This window comes from Podarcis liolepis, assembly GCF_965112155.1.
Source record: "Podarcis liolepis genome assembly, chromosome: 1".
Classification (NCBI taxonomy): Eukaryota; Metazoa; Chordata; class Lepidosauria; order Squamata; family Lacertidae; genus Podarcis; species Podarcis liolepis.
The window spans coordinates 77,134,942-77,157,635 of NC_139554.1; the positions used below are offsets into that span (position 1 = coordinate 77,134,942).

The 22,694-nt window shown below is 44.0% G+C and overlaps 1 protein-coding gene across 1 annotated transcript in view; it reads left to right on the forward strand.

Moving 5' to 3' along the window:
- Nucleotides 1-8,729: 8,729 nt before the first annotated feature.
- Nucleotides 8,730-22,694, forward strand: part of SLC25A22 (solute carrier family 25 member 22) — a gene marked incomplete at its 5' end in the record, with an annotated part of 66,106 nt that continues 52,141 nt past the window's right edge. The window contains one exon of the mRNA XM_083513101.1: nucleotides 8,730-9,107. The remainder of the gene's footprint in view (nucleotides 9,108-22,694) is intronic.

Genomic DNA, 22,694 nt, shown 5'->3' on the forward strand with positions numbered 1-22,694 from the left:
CACATTGTCACTGGTCGTAAGTGTGGGATGCATAGCTGTTTGAGGAAGATAGGTTTCATCAACCCTCACCTCTCAGTACCTATGCCCTCTGGACCTTCAGGGACATGCTGCTGCTATGCTCAGTGTCAGGCTGGTAGTAGTAGTAGTAGTAGTAGTAGTAGTAGTAGTAGTAGTAATAATAGTAGTAATAATAATAATAATAATAATAATAATAATAATAATAATAATAATAATAATTTGTACCCTGCCCTCCCTGGCCAAGACAGGGCTCAGGGCGGCTAACATCAGGTATAAAAACAATTGATTAAAATACAACTTAAAAACAGGATTAAAATACAACTTAAAATGCAGCCTCATTTCAGTGGAAGCCCAGATCAAAAACTATCCAAGGCCAACTATCCAGACTAGTCCTACATGGGCCAGAAAGAAGTCCCCTAAATAGGGGTTTCCATTACAGAAGGAAAAGGAAAGAGGGGAGGGGATCAGGCTGATTCCAAGCCAAAGGCCAGATGGAACAACTCTGTCTTACAGGCCCTGCGGAAAGAAATCAGAAGATCCCACAGGGCCCTGGTCTCATGAGACAGAGCACTCCACCAGGCCGGAGCCAGAGTTGAAAAAGCCCTGGCTCTGGTTGAGGCTAATCTGACTTCCTTAGAGCCCAGGACCTCTAGAGTGTTGCTATTTCTGGACCTTAAGGTCCTCCGCAGGGCATACCAGGAGAAGCAGTCCCTTAGGTACGAGGGTCCTAGGCCGCAAAGGGCTTTAAAGGTCAAAACCAGCACCTTAATCCTGACCCTGTACTCCATCGGGAGCCAGTGCAGCTGGAAAAGCACTGGGTGAATATGGTCCTGCCGCGAGGACCCCGTAAGGAGCCTCACCGCAGCATTCTGCACCCACTGGAGTTTCTGGGGAAACTTCAAGGACAGCCCCACGTAGAGTGAGTTACAGTAATCAAGCCTGGAGGTGACCGTCGCATGGATCACTGTGGGCAGATCAGGGCGGGAAAGGTAAGGAACCAACTGTTTGATATGGCGGAGATGGAAAAATGCTGCCTTTGCAGTAGCTGCAAGTTGCGCCTCCATGGAGAGGGAGGCATCAAAGGTTACACTGGCACAAGTTGAGCCCCCGCAAGAGATGGGAGTTGTCCCCCCAACCCCATGCCGTCCTGACCCAGCCAGAGGACCTCTGTTGTCGAAGGGTTTAACTTCAACTGGCTTCCACACAGCCATCCAGCAACAGCTTCCAGACATCGGGTCAGTGTGTCCGGGGCCGACTCAGGATGGCCATCCAGCAACAGATAACGAGTTGGGTATCATCAGCATATTGATGACAACCCAGCCCGAAACTCCAGACAATCTGGGCAAGGGGGCACATAAAGATGTTAAAAAGCATCGGGGAAAGGATTGCGCCCTGTGGCACTCCATACACCAAGGGGTGCCGCAACGACATCTCCTTCCCTAGCGCCACCCTCTGTTCCCGACCTGAGATAAAGGAACACAGCCATTGTCGGACTGTGCCCTGAATCCCCACGTTGGCAAGGCAAGTGGTCCAAAAGATCATGATCAACCATGTCGAAGGGTGCTGACAAGTCTAAAAGAATCAGCAGTCCCGACCAGCCTCGGTCCAGTTGTCTATGGAGACAGACGGTACAGATGGTCTCCCCAGCAGATCATAAGTTGGGCTGTTGCTACTTCAGATACTTGAGACCCAAGGCATTCAGGGCTGAGTAAGTTAGCAAGACAACATTTAACTGGGCCCCAAGAGCATATAGGCAGCCAACACAGTACAGCGGTACCTTGGTTCTCAAGCGCCTTGGTACTCAAATAACTTGGAACCCAAACACTGCAAACCCGGAAATAAGTGTTCTGGTTTGAGAACTTTTTTTCAGAAGCCGAATGTGCTCTGTTTTGAATGTTATGCTTCTGATTTGAGTGTCACACTTCCGTTTTGAGTGTTATGCTGAGGTCTGTCAATTTTTGCTATTTATTTTGCGTTTTTGTTTTTGCGGCTCTTTTTGTTTTGTTTTTGTGACTGTGTGGAACCCAGTTCAGCTCCTGATTGATTGATTGTGTGTCTGCAGTACATTGTTTATTGCTTTCATTTTATAATAATAATAATAATAATAATAATAATAATAATAATAATAATAATAATAATAGTAATAGTAATAATAATATCTTTATTGTCATTGCTCCCTCTCGGGGACAACGAAATTACTTGGCTGCTCCATCCACCCAGGTAGGGCACTCCACACAAAATCAAAACAACTATAAAAACACTAATTATGGATCAGTGCTCTCATTAGATAGTAAAATTCATGTTAAATTGCTGTTTTAGGGATTGTTTTTAGAAGTCTGGAAGGGATTAATCCATTTTGCATTACTTTCTATAGGAAAGTGCACCTTGGTTTTGGAACACTTTGGTTTTGGAATGGACTTCCGGAACAGATTAAGTTTGAGAACCAAGGTACCACTGTACACTCAGAAGCAGTACAGTGGTACCTCGGGTTAAGAACTTAATTCATTCTGTAGGTCCGTTCTTAACCTGAATCTATTCTTAACCTGAAGCACCACTTTAGCTAATGGGGCCTCCTGCTGCTGCCGCGCCACTGCCGTGCGATTTCTGTTCTCATCCTGAAGCAAAGTTCTTAACCCAAGGTACTATTTCTGGGTTAGCGGAGTCTGTAACCTGAAGCGTATGTAACCCGAGGTACCACTGTATTATGTGGTTCCGAATGTGGCAAACAGGGTCACTTGTTTACAACCCTACCAGCCGCATCCTGCAGCTTCCAGAACACTTTCCTAGGTAGTCTGGTGCTGAGCACATTGCACCAATCTAGATCTGAGGTCACTTTAGCATGGGGTAACTGGTTCTAACCTGTCCGGTCCATAAATTACCATAAGTAGTGCATGAGAACTTAAGTCACTTATATTAGCCATGTACATTTTTAAAGTCCATAAACTGGGCTTGTAATGCAGCCTGATGTACACTAGGTGGAAGCAGCACAGCTCCAGATTTTATACATGAGAAGAAAATGGAACCTTGCCTGAGCCAGGCTGGTTTCTTGGCCAAGACAACCCCATCAATCAGTCTGCAATAAAGAACGTAAAGTATTTTAGCCCCAAGATAAGACCTGAGCAGATTAGACTCCTTCTCTCCTCCCTTTAACTCACAGGCTGAACTGTGCTTGGCAACTGCTTCTTGAAAAGCTATACCAAATTAAAGGGGGAGTGGAGAGGAGAATTAACCCTTTTGCTGCTGTAACCGATGAAGCTGTGGGAACAACATGCAAAACAACAAGTGTTGCAGCTTATTTTTAAAAGAGATCAGCAATACTTTATAGACCACAGTAAAATGTTTTCAAAATTAGGTGTTTGCGGTGCTTGAAACTGTTGCTCTGGTATGTGTGCGTAAGATGAGTCGTCTTCAGTGTTTTTAGACATAAATTCACCTTTAACCCAAGCATACACTTTGGGATCCATTTCTTTATCGCCCCCTGCATATTTGACCTGCCAGTGCTCTGCCTAGACCAACGAGTGCAACTCCTCGCTCTGTGCAGGAAACTTGGCACTAGAGCCAACCCCAAAGCTAAGTGGGGAGGTTTTATCCCTCCCTCCCCATGGTACTTAGACCTCCTACGCAATGAGCCACAGGTGGCTGCTCTCAGCTTTTCTCAATGTGCAAAATGGGGAAGAAGAAAAGAGGGGGAGAGGAATTGAAAGAAAATGCCCTTGAACACATGGCTTTTGAGGAAAGCATTCCTCAGTATAAAAGCCAATACAAAATGAGTCCACTGCATGTTTTTCTTGTTCTACATTGATACTGACAGCGTGCTGTAGATTCCAGGGAATCCACTGGCCTGATATGGGTTTGTGTGGAAGTCTGGTATTCTCCTGCATTGACAATCTTAAGCACAGTTGCTGGTCACATTATTTAAATCATGAAATTCTATTTGTTTCATCTTTTTGTATGGAATTGTATGTTAGCATGCAGTCTGTTTCTCTTACTCTTGTCTAAAAAAGGGGAGAAAACAATTTACTTTTGTTTTGAACAGGAAACCTTGGTAACAGCCTGATGTTGGCTGAACATGAATTATTCCGTTACATATTTTTTTTAACCCAGATAAAAAGAGAAGTGAAACTTCTTTCCTACAGGCAGCTATCTGAATTAGCTGCTTTTAGCAGCATGGGCTGCAGTCCTAATCCCACTAACCTGGAAGTAAACTCAATTGAATCCAATAGGATTTCCTTTAAAAAAAAAATCCAAAAAGTTTGATAACAACATTTTTACATTCCATTGTTCATCAAATTCATCTTGTTTGACTTCCTCCCCGCCCCCCGCCCTGGCTTCCAAATTCAATCAGTCATAATCTTGCATATCATTATTTTTCCTCTAGAAATTTCAAACCTTATTAATAAATAAATTGTTCAAATTTATCCCGTCATAAATGTTACAACCCTGCTAATGTTTTAACATATTTACAGTGTTCTTTAACATATTTTATAAATTTTATTCAATCTTGTGTAAATTTCTTCTCGTCTTGTTGCCTGATCTTCACAGTAAATTTTGCCATTTCGGCATAGTATCATCTTCGTTATCCATTCTTGCTTCGTCGGTGTACCTTCTTTCCATTTTTGGGCAAACAACATTCTAGCAGCCGTGGTAGCATACATAAACAGTCTCTTTAGATTCCTTGGTATCTCTTCCCCCACTATTCCGAGCAAAAAGGCTTCTGGTTTTTTATGAAAGGTTATCTTAAACATTTTTTTTAACTCATTATAAATCATTTCCCATAAGTCTTTTGCCCTTCTACAAGTCCACCACATATGCATAAAGGTACCATCATTATCTTTACATTTCTAACATGTTTTGGTGCAATTTTTATACATCTTTGCAATCTTAACTGGGGTTAGGTACCAATGGTACATCATTTTCTTATAGTTTTCCCTTAACAAGCTACATGCAGTAAATTTTAGATCCTTCTTCCACAGCCTTTCCCATGACTCGAGTGGGACATTATATCCTTGAGTGGGATATTACTGCCCATTTTACCATTGCATCTTTAACTTGTTCATCTTTTGTTTCCCATTCCAACAGTAGTTTATACATTTTTGTTAATAATTTTTCATTATTTTCCAGCAAATCTTTTTCAAACCTTGAGAATTCCTTCCGAAAGCTGAATTCAATAGGATTTCCTTCTGAGTAGTGTTGGGGAAGAAATTCAATTCAGTTCCCATTTTAAGGTGAACCCACTTAATCCATACTTTCCAAAGCAAGACAAGAACCAAAACGCAGCCATCCTTCTAAAAACACACTTTTCTGAATTTGCAGTGTAGTTCCCCAATCAATGTGCTCAAAAAATGCACATGCAGCAGTAAATAATTGGGATGCAACCCATATAACAATATTGTGGATTCCTAGGAAGCAAAACATTGTCCCATTCCCTGTTTAAAAGGCTATCCCTTACAGCCACACTGCTTCCTGCTTCACACATCAGAATGATTCTCAAGCTACTGAACTAGAATACAAAACTAGTGTCACTGTTGTGGTAAGGGAGGAGGGAGGTGTCCCCCCCCCCATTCTCTGCAAAAATAATTGCCAAGCACAGTTGAAAAGTGCTTTCCTACTTTACTTGAAATGTGATTTATCACCAGCAAACAGCAATGTTCTTACTGTACCAGTGAGAGCTGCAGGTTAACAGCAGAGTCAGCAGTGTGGTGGTGCTAGGAAAGAGGTTTGATTCTTCTAACTCCAAACAATGTTCTCTAATGGTCAAAGAGCATGAATTTTGCCTGCCCATATATCTGTCAAGGATGTGATACATGCAAGTTAATTGGATAATAGCCCGTTGCTTCATTATGGGGGGAAATCGGTGAAGTGTAACAGTGTGCCCTGATTTCAAAGAAATTGCCTCACACTTTGGTGTAGTATGGCCTATCTGCTCCTATTGCTGTACAATCATTAATTTACCCGCTTTGCTTTCTGCTGAGTGGTTTTCCTCTGTATTTTCAAAATGTGTATTCCTGTTCTGAGCCTCGTCCTACTTTTCCTACTCAAGCTCTTCTTGTCCCTTGCACTGTGCAAAATAATTCATTCTTGTCTTCCCTGTTTATTCACCTTAAATATCCCCCCCCCACACACAAAAAAAAATCTATTCGCGAAACAGTTTCGTGCCTCAAAATCTCTCTGCTGAATTATCTAATGTAAATCCTAGGCAGTGAGCAAGGCTAAAGTTTTGTCTTCACTAAAAAGAAAATACCCACATTCTTAAACAGAATAATTCTTTATACATTGTTTTCAGAGGGAGGGAGGAAAAGCTCCATAGGCGGTATTATTTAATAGTTGGAGCTGCTAAGAACGATGTTTCATGGCAGGATGATAACTCATTAGGAGAGAATGCTGATGACACAGAATACTATTGCAGGAATATCTCTTATTTTTATAGCCGTGCCTCCTGATCCTTACTCTTTCACCCTTTTTGAATATCAAAGCAGCTAAAATATTTGCTCCTCTCCCTCATTTAAGTGTGCATGACACCCCACAGCTGTTCAAGTAACTGTCATACATGCTGCCCTGACCAGTCTAGCTTCTATGTGAAAGAGGAAGTGGGTCTCTTTGAATGGCTTCCTTTCAAGCAAAAAGGCAGTTTCCAAGCTGGAGTCTGTATGCCTTTGATATTTGCTTAAAAGCAATTCCCCTCCCCTTCTTCTTGCTTGCCCTCAAATTTTACAGACTAATGATGGAGAATATGGAGCAAAATGAGATTATGGCAGTGTGCACACTATAGACCTTTAAAGCACATTCAAAACTCATTTTCCACTCAAAGAATTCTGGGCACTGTGGTTTGCTAAGGGTTCAGGGAATTGTAACCCTGTGAGGAGTAAACTACAGTGCCCAGAATTCTAAACAGCCTCTGTCCTGTATACCTGAAGGAGCGTCTCCACCCCCATCGTTCAGCCCGGACACTGAGATCCAGCGCCGAGGGCCTTCTGGCGGTTCCCTCATTGCGAGAAGTGAGGCTACAGGGAACCAGACAGAGGGCCTTCTCGGTAGTGGCGCCCGCCCTGTGGAACGCCCTCCCATCAGATGTCAAAAAGATAAATAATTACCTGACATTCAGAAGACATCTTAAGGCAGCCCTGTTCAGGGAAGTTTTTAATATGTAGCGCTGTACTGTTTTTAACACTGATTGGGAGCCGCCCAGAGTGGCTGGGGAAACTCAGCCAGATGGGCGGGGTATAAATAATAAATTATTATTATTATTATTTCAGTGGAAAAATGTGCTTCAAACACGCTTTAAAGGTATAGTGCGTGCACAGCCTAAGTGAATATTAACATATATTTGTGCCTTCCCATCAATCTAAAACAGCAAGACAAATGAAAAGCAAACTAGTCTCTCTTTTTGGAAATTGTCCATATGCAAAATAGCACTGTTGTCCTGCCCCACATTCTTCACAAGCTCAGGAGCTTTCCAGATGCTGCAATTTGTCCAGGAAATATTGTACATGACTGAACAATCCAGACATCCGTGTTCTCTATCTGCTCTCAAACTGCTAACACAAGTTCCTAGAAAACCACAACTGCCGTCTCAGGAAGTGGGACTGTGGAAGTTGGCTGTGCTTTGATGACACAGGCGCTTGGTGGATGGCACATCACATGGTGAAGCAGTGATGCTTCCCTTGCCCGATCCATGCTGCTGAAAACTGAGTTACACAGTGTGTATCTTTCCGCTAAAAATGTTATGTTTGAGGCCAGTTTGAGATGCTGTGTATATGTTAGGGGTAATGGAAGTTGAGTTGTTATAAAGTGCCTAACAATTGACCATTGCACATGCTCACTAAGTTGCATGGAGAATGTGTTCATCACCTGTCCATGAAGAATGAATTTTGCACATTTCCCAGTCAATATGTACAATATCCAATAAGTACTGGGGAATGTGCATATTTCTACTAGCCAATATGTATAAGCCCCAACAAGTGCTGGGGTTTGCATCTTGAGTGAATTTTGTACATTCTTTTGCCAATATGCATAATCGCCAATGTGCGTATCTCCAATGCATTTTATGCACTTTCTGAGCAATATGCACATTCTCTGGGCAATATGCATAGTTGCCAAGAAACACGCCCTTGTTTTCTCTCTTTAGTTCAGAAGTGTGCAATCTGTGCATGCACACACACAACCTCAGCTGTGGGCATAAGATGGTTATGGGGGGGGGAGGCAGTATTGAGAGTGTGGTATTTAGGCTGAATCCTGACTTCACTTACCTGGGAGTAAGCCCCATTTAATTAATTAGGAGGATTTACTTCTGAGTATACATAGATTGCCTTCTAATTGACCTTTAGATTCTCCAGGATCCCAGGTAACTGATTGATGCATGCAGACTAATCTTATGCATAAAGTTATTTCCACTGATTTCAAGGGGACTTGCTCCTAAATGAGTGCCCATATGATTGTAGGCTTATTCCCTACCCTTTTGCAAACAACGTCTTATTTTCTTAATACGTTGGTTGCAAGGGGGTAACCAAAAGAATTCCGAAAAATAAGGACGATCATTATACAAAGCGTCGATTAGGAAGCCCCAAGTTTCTCCCTAACTTTGCTTTCCCCCGCCCCCTCGGCGAGATTTTTTATTTCTCTCGTGTGTGATTTTCGCAGGCTGCGAAATCTGACCTCAACCGCGAACGGGCGTGTCGTGACGTCAGCGGGCGGCCCCCTCCCGCTTCTGACAGCAGCAAGCAGCAGCAAGCAGCGCTGGACCGGTGATGGGAGGAGTGAGTACTGTACTAAGTCGGGGAGAGTTTTGACGCGGGCGCTTTCACGTGAGCCCTCCTGGGGCTGGAAACTATTGTGCGGAGCCCAGAGAGAGAGTGGCAGCAAGCGGGGAAAGTGGCTGCCATTGCGCGCAGCGGCCAGAGGCGGCGGTGCCGAGCTGGCGCTGGGAAAGAAACTGCACGGACATCCTGGTTTGTACCACTTAAAGGAACAGCCAGAGAGTCGAGGGAGGGAAAGAGCGAGCGAGCGAGGGAGCAGCCAGCCAGCCATAGACTCAGCCAGATCGGTGCTTTCCCGGCTGTTTCCCGACAGAGGCGGAGCGCCCCTACGGCTCGGTGAGTGCCCATGGTTCCTTTTCGCCCCCTTCCCTTGCCGCTCTGGGATGCCAGATGGGCTGTGGGGATGTGGGGAGCGTCATCTGCCCCACGCTTCCTCGCTCCAGCCCCAAGGGCGGGCGGATGGGCGCCTGGAATTGTCCCTCTGAGCGTTATTGGGAATGGTTTGCCAATGCAGCCGGGGTTGCAACCCTTCTCCGCCCTCCGTCCCTCCCTCCGTTGCAGGGTGAGCTGGCGCGGCCGGTTGCAACCCGGCAGGGATTAGCCTCCCACCTAGTGCGCGCGTGTCCTTTCCTCCTGCTCAAATGCACAGCGAAACAGCAGGATTAAAGCCGCGGCGCCCGCAGGGAACTCCGCCGCGGATAGCGAGCGGCGCGAGGAGGGCGTCTTCCCGGCCAACTCCACCCGGGAGATCCTTCTCTTCCTTCCTCCCTCCCTCCATCTCCAACCCCCCACCCCCGAGGGAGTAGGGATCTGTTGCATCATGCCCCCTTTATCTTTACTACATCTCCACCCTTTCCCTTGGAGCAAGCGGAAAGTTTGACTGGAGCCCAGCGTCCTCCTCAGCCATATGGGGAGCCCCGCTGCACCCCTCGGGAGGGTGGCCACGAACCCCTTCCTGTATCCTCCCCGTATCTGGCTGCGTTTCCTAGCCTGACTTGAGCAATGGGGCGGCTGGGAAGTGCCCGGAGCTCAATACTGAAGCGTTGGGGGCGTGTGAGGTCAATAGGGGGGAAGAAGAGGGCAGTTGCTCTGAGCGTGCCTGGGATGCTCCACGCTCTGGTCCTGCGTGGGCTTCACTTTTCCTCTCAGCCCCGCCGCGGGGCTCCCTCTCGAGGCGACGCGCCAAAGCGGCCGCGTGACCTTTTCACCTGCTCGCCCCTCAGCTTGCCTTCCGATAGCGCGACCTTTGACAGCATTTGAGGGGTGCTCTTTTATGAATGCTGCCAGTGACCCTGGAAACTTCGTGGCGGAAACATAAAGTAATGCCACCTTGCTGCTGCTGCTGCTGCTGCTGCTGTTTCAACCTAGTGAAAATGCAGGGACTCTTGTTGCCCTCCCCTCTCCTTGGGCGGCTTAAAGTGTTTTTAAGCATCTTGGTGCCCAGCGGTTTGATGTGGATACTGGATTGGGCAAATGCCTCCTAGATTCCCATTCCCCTTGCAGAAGCAGTGCTTGCCCTCCAACCTTGTTCTCCAGCAGGGCAGCCTCTTGTTGTGCCGCCTCCTACATGCTGGAAGCAGCGTGGCAGATTCTCAGGCCAAAGTCTCCACCTCCTCGGAGGGAGACGGCAGCCTCAGCCTGCCAGCACCAATCAAGCTGCCAAGCTGCATGAAGCTTCTCTCTCTCTCTCTCTCTCTCTCTCTCTCTCTCTCTCTGTGTGTGTGTGTGTGTATCTATCGATCTACAGTGGTACCTCAGGTTAAGTACTTAATTCGTTCTGGAGGTCCGTTCTTAACCTGAAACTGTTCTTAACCTGAAGCACCATTTTAGCTAATGTGGCCTCCTGTTGCCGCTGCACCGCCGGAGCATGATTTCTGTTCTCATCCTGAAGCAAAGTTCTTAACCCGAGGTAATATTTCTGGGTTAGCAGAGTCTGTAACCTGAAGCGTATTTAACCCGAGGTACCACAGTATCTACGCACACACGCAGAAATTTATTTATTTTTGAAACAACAGGGCAAGATACACACTCCAGCTGATACACAGAATCAGAGGTGACCACAGTATGTTGACAAAGGGCAAATTTGTCGTCGACGACAAATCTCCACATATCCTGAAGGACTGAATCAGCTCACTTAGCTTGATTTCAGCGCTATAGGCCTGAGTGGTTTGTAACTGATCTCCCTGTCAATATATAAAAATGGTGTGAGCCTTGTGGTAGATCAACTCCAAATATGAAGGCAGGATGGTGCACATGATCTCAGATTCGTCATCCAAAGCTTTTGTTGAGATTCACTGATAAAGGCTCCTTTTCCTAGTCTGCTGCTTGTGAAGAGTACTGCCGTCCTAAGAGTATTGCCGCCCTAAGCAGCACTTGGGTTCAGCCACAGGGTTCAACTGCCTTCCATTCTATCCAAATGGGCATTCTCAGGGTGATTTTCCAAAAAATGAGTCCATGAAAAACAGGCCTCTGAAAGCTATGCAATATGTTTGCTTTGGGGGGTGGGGGGGTGTTTGTTTGTTTGTTTTAATTTTGCTTACATTTTCTAGCATAGGCTTGGCACTGGATTACCATGCCGGAGATTAGAATTTGATCTTTGCTCTGCAGCTCCTCTGCCATATATGACCTTGGGTCTCCCATCTGACTGGGTGTTGCCGTTCTCCTGGCTTGCTTTGATTTGAGCTCCTGCAACACCTAGCACAAAAAGAGGTTGGTCCATTATCTGGCTTCTGCTCAGCCATGGGGTAGCTGCAGCGAACGTGATGCTCAGAGACTTTGTAGACAGATGGCTGGGTTTTTAGTTATAATTTTTAAACAAGGCAGTATCCTTGCCACAGGCCATTCATTAAAATGAAGCGATGAATAATACATAAGTCGCCATATCTTTCTTAGAGAGGGGCCTGATGTGATGAACTCATTTCTCTAGCTGTATCCTTATTCCTTATCCACTTATCTTGGCAGCATAGAAAAGAAAACACACGTATAAGTTTCCTAATATAGTTGTTCAAAAGGAAATTAATTTATGCATTTATTCCATTTATTTAACATTGTCTGTCCTGCACAGAGCTTTGAGTGGCATATTTGGGAATCATTCCACACACCCCTTCCATATTTTATCCATGCAGCAGCCCTTTGAGATAGGTTAGGGTGAAATGGTAACTTATCCAAGGTCACTAACTGATTATGATGGCTGAGTGGGGATTTGAATCCAGGTCTTTCTAATCTGTATCTAGCATTGTGGCCCAGGTTTCTTCCTCTGAGCTGTTGAGCCACTTCCATGTTTCTAGCCATGCATTTCTTCCTCCTTTAGGATTATTACCCCATAAACACCAAGAAATACAGCTTCCTCCACCGGTTTCTCTCTGAGCTAAAAAAAGTGTAGCCCGCTGAATTTAGTTCTATACTGTATCTGTTAATATATGAAACTTTGAAAGTGCAATTTACAGTAAGACTAGGGAGACTTGCATGTGTTTTTACAAAAACGAACCAATGCCGCTTGAAGATCCCATGAATCTGTGTAATCCAGTGAATGAAATGGTTTGTGTACATCTGGGTTTCCAGTGTCTGCCCAAGCATAGGCTTCCTAGGTGTGATTGCTGGTAGGCTACTATCCCTTGGTCTCAATTTCTCATCTGTGAAATGTGAATAACAGCAACCTTCGCCTCTCAGGACTGCAGAAGAACTAAATATTCAAGACCATAAAGCAGGGTCTCCTGCTGTTGCTGGACTACAACTCCCGCCATCCCTAGCTAGCAGGAGCAGTGGTCAGGGATGATGGGAATTGTAGTCCAAAAACAGCTGGGGACCCAAGTTTGGGAAACCATGCTGTAAATCCTATGCTGTAAAACCATGCTGTAAATCCACAATCCTAAATATGCCGTTCTTTGCATTAATGGAGAAAGTGTGCTAAGGAACAAAGGGCTGTATGAATAGTTACTAATAGATCTGAACCAGCATAATCAAACAGAGAGTAGGGAAAAATCTAGACATTGTTTTACTTATTTGAAAAATGCTTTCCTAAGGCAACACCCCTAAGGCAACCACACACAAAGCAAAGATAGTAAAGTTAATTACAAATGTGATTGCTCCAATGGGAAAGTTCATTTGCTTGCAAATCCTGGGATTTTGTGCAATACTGGCCTTCTACACTAAAGGAGAACTCTGACTTCAAAATCTCTTAAAAGTTGGGTACATGCAGTTAGAGTGTGCAGAGGCACTGATTTTGAGATATGTGTGGTGGGTTTTTCCAAAGTACATTAGTTTATATAATCCCTTTTCCTGGAGAGCATTGCACAATATTGCACAGGAGGCCAAGCAAAGGGGAGATGTTTGAGCTGAAAAATGAAAAAGCTAAGAAAGAACCATGGTACAGAACTGCAAATAAAATAAAGTAAAATAAAATAAAAAATAAAATAAAACAAACCATTGAAACCAAGAATGCACAGCATGGCTGAAATTGCAGATGCTACCAAATGTCAAATAAAATGCAGGCTGTAGTGGTATTGGATAAATAGCACTTTGATGAGGGAATTGTCCTAAGTAAATGGCATTTAATTTAAGCACTAGTCACAAATGACAAGATGCTGCGTGCATTAAAAGAGGATTAGGTAAATTCATGGAGGATGAGGGTAGCAATGGCTGCTAGCTGTGTTCTGCCTCCGTGGAGGCAATGCTCTGTCTCCATGGTTGAAGACAGTAATGCTTCTGAATACCAGTTGCTGGAAATCACAGAAGAGATATTGGTTGGGTCCTGCTTGCAGGTTTCCCACAGGGATCTGGTTGGCCACTGTGGCAGCAGGATGCTGGACCAACTGAGTCATTGGCCTGATCCAGCAGGCTCTTCTTATGCAGATGAGTGAGTGGGATAAGGGACCCTCCTCTGAGATCAACGTAGAACCAAAAGGTCTACCAGAAGGGGGAAGCCCCCCTCCTGTGCACCCAGTTTCGAAATGAAGCAGGTTGCTGTTGCAGGAGGGACAGAGCTCTCCACCTCTTCTGTACCAAACCGCCAATGGGCTGGCAACATAGGCAGGCCTATTTCCCAGGCTTTAGAGCTCCATTTTGACCTTGATATCAGGCTACATCTTCACATGTAGCAGAGTGAGGTGGGAATGAGATGGTAGAATGGACTGTGCTATGTCAGATTGTATGTGGTGAAATCACGCTTTGAATGTTCCCCTATGTCAATTTTCCCTGCAGATAGAAGGCTAGCATGGCAGGGAGTGGATTGGGCTTGAATCTTCCTCCCTAAGCTGCTATTTTTTAACATTTGCAAGGAGATTTCTATGGTTTTTAAGATTCAGTATTTTATTTATTTACTGCACTCATATCCCAGCCCCTCCTCTAAGGAGCTCAAGGTGACATGCATGGTTCGTTGCCTTACTTCCCATTTTATCCATGTGAGGTAGGTTAGGCTGAATGGCTGTGACTGGCCCAGGGTCACCCAGTGAGTTTCATGGTTGAGCAAAGATTTGAACCCTGGTCTCCCAGGTCCTAGTCCAACACACTAAGCACTACAGCACCACTGACTTTTTACCACTATATTCCACTACTGCAAGTACAGTGGTACCTTGGTTTACAAACTTAATCTGTTCCAGAAGTCCGTTCTTAAACCAAAGCATTCATAGCAGTGTGGGATTCAATTTACAAATGGCACACACTCGACAGGAAGCGGAACATGTTCTGCTTCCAAGGCAAAATTCACAAACCAAAACACCTACTTCCAGGTTTGCAGCATTCTTAATCCAAGTTGTTCATAAACTAAGCTGTTCTTAAATCAAGGTACCACTGTAGTCTGAAGTGGTCCTGTCTATTCTGCCTCTAGACTCCACCACCTCATTTGTCCATATTTCTAGACCCAACCTTAAAATATCTCATGCAATATGAATGATAGAACATTCATACAATAATTTTGCCTCCCAGTTTCGCTCCATCCTTCTATCCAGAGAATTGATTGTCGAAGTATTAAGTAAAATGCCTCTCCATAATGCAAGCAAGCAGACATGCTGGAATGCTGTTTAATCGTGTAAATTAAGACCATTGGATTAGATCAGGCATGGCCAAACTTGGCCCTCCAGATGTTTTGGGACTACAACTCCCATAATCTCTAGCTAACAGGACCAATGGTCAGGGATGATGGGAATTGTAGTCCCAAAACATCTGGAGGGCCAAGTATGTCCACGCCTGGATTAGATGTTGATGAGGTGTACATAGGTTCCAGGGGAAGCTATGCAGTTGCTGTAAAGTCATTACAGTTTTTTCAAAGCCCCACCCCGAACATGCAGATTCCTTGATTTTATTTAGTTCCTTGTAATGTGCTCCTTTATGTTGCAGTGTTGATGTGCTATTGATTTGGCAGAGTACGTTTGGTAACTCTTTTTTTTAATACTAGCATTTTACTGCAGCGTTAGGCTGCCACAGGAAGTGCACATTGAGGGCAGCATATACAGTTCACTTCACACAGTCATGTGAGATGTGGGTGTGCAAGAAAGAGAAGGAGAAAATTGTTTTTAAGGACAACCAGGGAACTTTATGACTGAATGAACGTTTGAACTCCGGCCTCCCCCACCTAACACCCTAACCACTATACCTCTTTATGCTAAGAACAAATCCCTATGGAAGCGATAGACAACCTGTGGCTCTCTGGCCCCAGCCAGCATGGTCAGTGGCTCAGGGATGATGGGAATTGTGTTTCAGTAGCACTTGGAAGACCACAGGTTTCCTCGCCCTTCCTTGTGGTCTGCTATCCTAGTCTAAGAGTCAGAAGGGGGCCGGGGGATGATTCAGTACTAGTACAAAATTATCAGCGTGGTTTTGCACCAGAGTTACACTGGTGCAGCACTTGGGACCAATGGACCTGTGTTAAATGATGCTGCTGCACCGTCATGAGTGGTTCTAGATGAGTCAGATGTGGGTATAAACAGCAGGAGGAGATTGAAGGGGGGGGGCTATACTTGTGCTTTTCCATGTGGATCATACAACAAATTAAAAACAGGGCAGATTACAACCACAGGAACAGGATGGGCTTTGAAAACACACATCTCAGGTGTCAACGGCCAGGGTAAAGAGGTGCGTCTTCAGCAGACATGCAGGCCCCCCACTCACAATTTGCAAGGAGAGAGAGAGAGAGATCAAAATATTTCAGATAGGTTTCTTGACCTGCCAAACAATACCGATAGGCTTTGTAAGGTTAATCAGAAACCTAAAAACAAAATAAAACAAAACAAAAGAACAAACAAACAAAAACACCCACCACTTATAAAAAACAAATAAAGGTGGGGAGGGAAGTTGGGAGGATATGGGGTTGTATCCAACTAGATTCTTTTCCGAGTACTCTCATAAAAATTAATGGACCTTTAAGTTTGCCTTGCCCATTAATTTCAGTGGATCTACCAAAATAGGCTACAGCTGGTACCCTGTTTCTGATAATATTGCATGAACTTCCATCTCTTTTCAAGTTGGTACACCAAAGATTCTGTTCCCTTTTGCAGACATGGAAGCAAGAGATGATCTTTTGCCCCCTTTCAATTACTTGTATAACATTTCAGCATTACTACAGAAGAAACGTGCTAGACTGTAATGAGTAAATGTATCTGTACTGTTTATAACCAAGCTCACAAATTTGTGTACATCACTTCAATTTTCAGCTTGCTGGAAAGATGTGTTGGAGCTGTTCAGGGTTGGGGAATCTGTGGCTTGTAGATCAGGGCTTCTCAAACTTTCCATCCCCACGGCCCACTTGAGACAGCTGAGGCCAACCAGTCATAAAAGGTTGGGACAGGGGCAGAGTCAGACACAAAATGGTGACAGTTACTGGCATAATTGATTGACAATTACTGACATCAATTCTACTGATGTCTTATCCATTCTTTGCCGTCATTTGCCATCCATCATTTTCCTTGTGGCAATGAGTTCCATGGTTCTACTTTCATCAAGCAGAGTGCAGACATTGACTCAGAGGTAGTTACCCGATTTTAGGCAGAATTTGTTGATCCAGAGGCTGCTACCACATATTCCACCCTTCACCAAACAGATGCCCCCCAGCTGTTTTGGACTAAAACTCCCATCAGCCCCAGCTAGCACAGCTGTGTTGGATGAGACTGATGGGAGTTGTAGCCCAAAACAGCTGGAGGGCACCAGCTTGGTGAAGGCTGGTATATGCACAAGCATCTTGGATTGAGTTAAAGGCCGGAGGGCTTTTACATTTTGCATTTTGATTCATTTTAATAGCTCAGATTAGAGCAATGACATTTCATACTGAGTCATGACATCCTCTTTAATCATTCTGTTTTTGGTGGGTGCTTCTGCCTCTCCAGAAACAGCTCCATATGGCTGTGTGATGATGATTCATCCCAAGTTTTTGTCTAGCAGGATTCTGTGCATCCTGCATCTGTGAATCTAGCTGTGGTGTGTTTATCACGAATTATTTGCTTCAATTCTCCATATATCATTCGGCTTTAAAGGAAAAGAAGAAAAAGGGGGAAGCACCCACTATCTTCTTCGGATATTACTTTTTAGGCAGAGCAATCCTATATCCCATTTATGTTTGTCCCAAACTTCCTAGTGTTTTTCCTTCTCTCTCTCTCTTTGCCTGTCATTTCCTTGATTCTTGATGTCATGGTATTCAACTGAAAAGTAGCTCTCTGCACTCACAAGTTTCTACTGCAGTAAACAAACAGTTCCTTAATATGTCTGTGCACCAGTTCTTCTCTGGTAGAGATCCTGAAGGATCTCTGTGTATACTTTCTGGAACTGTTATAATTCTCACTTCTGTTGTCATCTCTAAAGTTGAGAAGACAAAACACATTCCCATTAAATAGTATGTGAATTTAGTAGCAGAGAATTGAGGCCAGAGCCAGATTTACCTATGAAACCATTCTTTCTTGTCACAGGTTATATAACCACCTACATTTTCCCACCTCTCAGTCTCTAACGCCTTGGCTCAGACATTATGCCTAGCCATAGTTCACAACCCAAGCCATGGTTAGAAATTCCAAATGTACAAGAGGCAAACCATGGTTTATAGGTCATCTTCTTGTCATCTTCTGTTTTCTGTCCTCTCAGAATTCTGCTTTAATAAGTTCACTCTTTTCTCCATGGTATAGCTTCTCTTAAGAAGGAGCTATGGCCATAACTATGGTATGTCAATTTAAACACTTGACACAAACCATTATTTGCAAGCAAACTTCATAACCTTGTTTTAGATTCTAGTTAGTTTTTGCTGGCTGTTTATAAACAATGGTCCATTAGTTCAGGCACTGCACCAAACTTCCTTAATCCTGGTTTGGCACGATGTCTGAATTTATCCATGCAAATGAGTTGTCGTTTAGCGAAGAACCATATAAATGAACAACATGTTTGAGTTGGTTCAGATGCAATATTTCCAGCTTAATAAATAATAATTTATTAAACCAGGAATTAGCATGGGTCATTTACACTGTACACTGCCTTCAGTGCTTTGGCCCTGGCTTCTTTAAACCACAGCTCCTATTTAAAGCACAGTTTCCATTATGTCCAAAACAGGATTTCTTTTTCATTTTTAAATGTCAGTTGGCTAAATAGGACAGGAAGCCATTGTCTGATCCTGGTTCCAGGTCACAGAAGGATGTGAAGAAGGCCCATTCTTCATTCCCGACTTAATAAACCATGGTTTATTAAGTCAGTAATGTTATGTCCTAACCAGCAGTCCATGTGTTTCAGGACCCACTAGAGAGATGCTCTTGTTACCAGTATATCAGATAATGATTCAGAAATGCTTGCCTTGGGGCAAATTCTATGTCTCACTGATTGTTGTTTACATTTCTGCATGTATCCAAAATTGTGCCACCGATTGATTCACAACACTGTCATTGTCAGTTTGCACTTTATTTCAAAATGATGTTTTACTACTACTTCTTCTGTTTTTAGTGGCCTCCCTCTCGCTGCCAATGCAATCCACTTGGAAGAAGACCAGCCTCCCAGTTCACAGGTCCTTTTAACAGGGTTCCTTGTTAAGCCTGTCTGATTCACCAACTGTGGCAATTAGTTTTTATGGGAGCACTCCAAATCAGTTTGAAAAGTGGTGCTTGTGTAAATCTGTGTCTCCACTGACTGAAACCCTTTATTCATGTAGATTGTGCTTGCAAACAGTTTTATGGCCTGTTGGTTTGCAATTGGCTCTGCTTTACTCCACCTGCACACCAACAGAGTTTCTATCAAGCTCTCGAGATGTGGGGGCACTGAGCATCAGTACTGTTTTGCAAATGTAATTGAGACTTTGATATTTTAGTGGTGAGCAGAGAATGCTTTTTAAATGTCTTGCAGTCAAAGAAACGAAGGGATCCCTCCCAGCTTTCTCCCAGGAGACAGAATAGTATTCACAAATTGATCAACAGATGGCCTGGATTTTGCTTTGGAAGGAAAGGACAGCCACTGTTGTCAATGTGCTTGCATGTGACTCATGTGCATATATATATTTGTGTATGCCTGGTATTCCAGAGCCCGATAGAGGGTGTTCTGCAACGTGAAGTACGTGATGAGGTTTCTCTGCAGTTAGATAATGGCTGAGGAGATCTGTGTGATTATTGTGCTTCTGTGTACATGCAGCCTTGAGCTGCTCTTTGCAGGCTGATCATGATAATCCATGGTCTGGAGCAGATGGGGTGGCACAGCATGCAGGCACGCACGCACGCACGCACGCACGCACGCACGCACGCACTTGCAGGCATAGCTGTTTACCTGAAATAGGCATACTGCTGAACCATTGGGCGCAGTGCTACTTTTCTAGAAAAAGAAGTGCTGAAACTCACCACAAATGCCTCCCTTGTTCTCTTAGAAAAGCAATGGCGCCCACCTGAGAGGTGCTGGAACTGGGTTCTGGCTGAAAAAAAGCCTTGGTTGGGTGAAGTCCCTTATATTACAAAAGGGGAGGGAGGGGTAAAGTCTCTGATTGAGATGACGTTTGGGTTCAGAAGAAGTGGGGAGGGAAGCGTTGGTGGGGGGGGGGTTCCATGGGATGCCCAGTGTGGCAACTCAGTGGGAATGTAGAGGTGGTCTGCTCTGTCAGCTGAGAGGGCTGTAGAATGAAGCTGTTTCTCCTGAGCTCTGTGTGCTTGACAAGAGAGATGGCCTTGGAGAAACTATAAATTATTCCTAGAGCTCTCTAGTGAGTGGGCCTAAGAATAAAGACCTGGGAGTGAGAAACCTTTAGTCATATCCTTTCTTTCCTGTCTCACTTTGATCTGTCATTGGACCTTTACTGCTTCATTTTGCAGCACAAACTGCCATGCTGGCCCCAAAGTGTATGAGCAGTTCCACTTTTCATTTCCATGTTTTTTTTGGCATTTAATTTGCCCAATCCCCCTATTGCAGGGATTGCCAATGTCACGTCCAGATACTGTGGACTACAACTCCCAACATCCCTGGCCATTGGCCATTCTAGCTGGGGCTGATGGGAGTTGCAGTCAAAGCCTGCAACATGATAATCATCATGTTGGTTGCCCTGTCTTATTGGTTCAATTCTACACTTACTGGAGGGCTTCTGACATGCACACTGTGCTTACTTGGAGACCAAAGTGTTTGGGGGCGGGCGGGTGGAGAACCACTGTCTCCTGATGAAGTCAGTAGATCTGGCTGGGCACATTGGTTTCCTACCATCACCCAATGGTTTCCTTGCAGTATCAATTCTGGCCACTTTCTGATGGCCTGCTTAATGAGCATTTAGCCTGGTATGTTTGTGAGGAGATTAGATGATGTTGCAGAGCATTTCTCCACAACTTTTCTTACTGCAAAAAGTCCAGTCTTTGGGGGAATTGGGCTTGTTTTGCAAGAGTGTTAATTGCACAGCCCAAATTTGCCAGGGTTTGACTAAGCCCCACCTGAAAATAGTGAGAACCTGGAGGTACCCTTTGACCATTACACTCCAGTTTACAACTGTGTAAACTAGGGTTTGTTGCCCTACCATTTTCTAACTGGTCTGGAAGCCTGTGCTATCAAATGAAATCTTGCTTGTGTAATCAATAGTTGCCTTTGGGTAGAAGCATTTTATTTTGGCACTAATTCATTCTTCAGTACCATGTCAGCTGCTTTCCTCAAAACTGTTTATATTTAGAACAACATTCCCTCCATATTATGCTTCTTCTGATTCTAACAGCGCATAATGCGTCAGTATGTGGCTTGGTTTTCTGGAGATACCACTTTAAATGATCTGCACTCAAGAGTCTCATGTGTCTTTCATTATTCCATATCCATGCCAATTATGTTGGCAATGCCTTTCCTGGATATGCTGGGACCTTCTTAGAACCATCTGCATGCAAAGCAGCTGCTCTACCGCTAAGCTATAGCTTCTCTCTCTCTCCCCCCCCCCCCCCAAGATCTGTGGCCACGGTGAGATCAATAGCAGATAATGCACTTGCGTGACCTTGAGATGGTTTGTATGGAATTTGTATATCCTGACTACGTGAAAGATAACATAATCAAGTCATAATCCCAATACTGTTGGGATCAGGGGTTATAGTGATCTCTGGAGAACTTATCTTTCATGCCAATATTTTGAAAAGGGGAATTATTTCCTAATTCATAGTTGTTAACTGTGAGTTTGACTGAGCCAGAATTTGGACACCTCTGAAATCAGGTTGTTGGTGGTATGAAGGTAGAATAGCTGAAGGCATGAAATTAAGAGGAATGTAAGATTTTGGGTAGAGCTGAGGAATAACCCCTCAACTTAAACCTCCCAACTTAATGTTTGGTCAGACTTTAAGTTTGGTAAGCAAACCAGTCCACTTCTGAAGCCCCTAACCACTTCCATGGATCCTGTTTGGATTGTAGGGGTGTTCACATGTTATATTCAACAAGCGTACAATACGTGTACACAATAGTTGAGCTGTATACTCACACAGTTATTGTAATGTTCAATGAATGTAGAATGTGTGTACTCAACAATTGAGCTGAACAAATCAACCAGTGTACACTCTTTCCGAGAAAAATGTCTACAGGTGTGAATATAACCTGTCCCTGGGTTCAGTGTAATGTGTGAATTTGTTCTATTTGAATGTGTTCAGTGTCATGTTGGGGGGATGGGGCTCACAGGTGCGAGCTATGTTTGCCAGGTCACAATGTCTGCTATATTTGCATTAGACTTGGAACGCTGTTGGCTAAAAAGCAGTTTCTGCCCATGCTGTTTGGATCATCTTTTAAAACCAGCAGAAAGACTGTTAAGAAAGACAAGGTCTTCTTTGTAGCATCCATTTAAACCAAATTAGCCATGGTGTGAACACTCTGCTTTTCCTGGCTCGCTATTTGAGACTATATGTGGCTGATTCCACTTTGAAATGGGGTCAGCCAAAGACTCTTGGGAAAGCAAGATTTTAAAATATTTGTATGCTGCCCCTCACCTCACTCTATTTTAGGAGAGTTTGCTACAAAAATAGAAATATAATGACAAGACCAGAACAAAAATAGCAGATAAGACGCTAAAAGTGGCAACACGATTTTAAATTATTGGAATTTCTTCTTCATGAGATGTCTGAGGGATAGATGTGCTGGCACCATCAGCCCTCATTAGGGAGGCTATTCTATAACAGGGGCATCACTGCCAAAAAACAACAGCAACAACAACCCTCTCTCTCCCACTTTGACCCCCATCTCACCTCTGTTGTGGGATCCTGCTAGCAATAAGATCTGGGCTAATTAGTGTAAAAGAAATATTACATTAAATAATAATTAAATTGTATATTATTTTGCTTAAATATTTGTTTGCTATTTTCATAAGTTCATTTTTAGTGCTTTTAAATGCTGTGCACATTCTGTTTTTAAATTCATGTTGCTTCTTCGTGTATATTTAGCATACTTGGCATGCTGATTTTCACTCCTTGTCCATCCATTCCATTTTGGGTCCCATTAACAGATAATACCAAGGGTGGGTTTGTTTGTTTGTTTGTTTGTTTG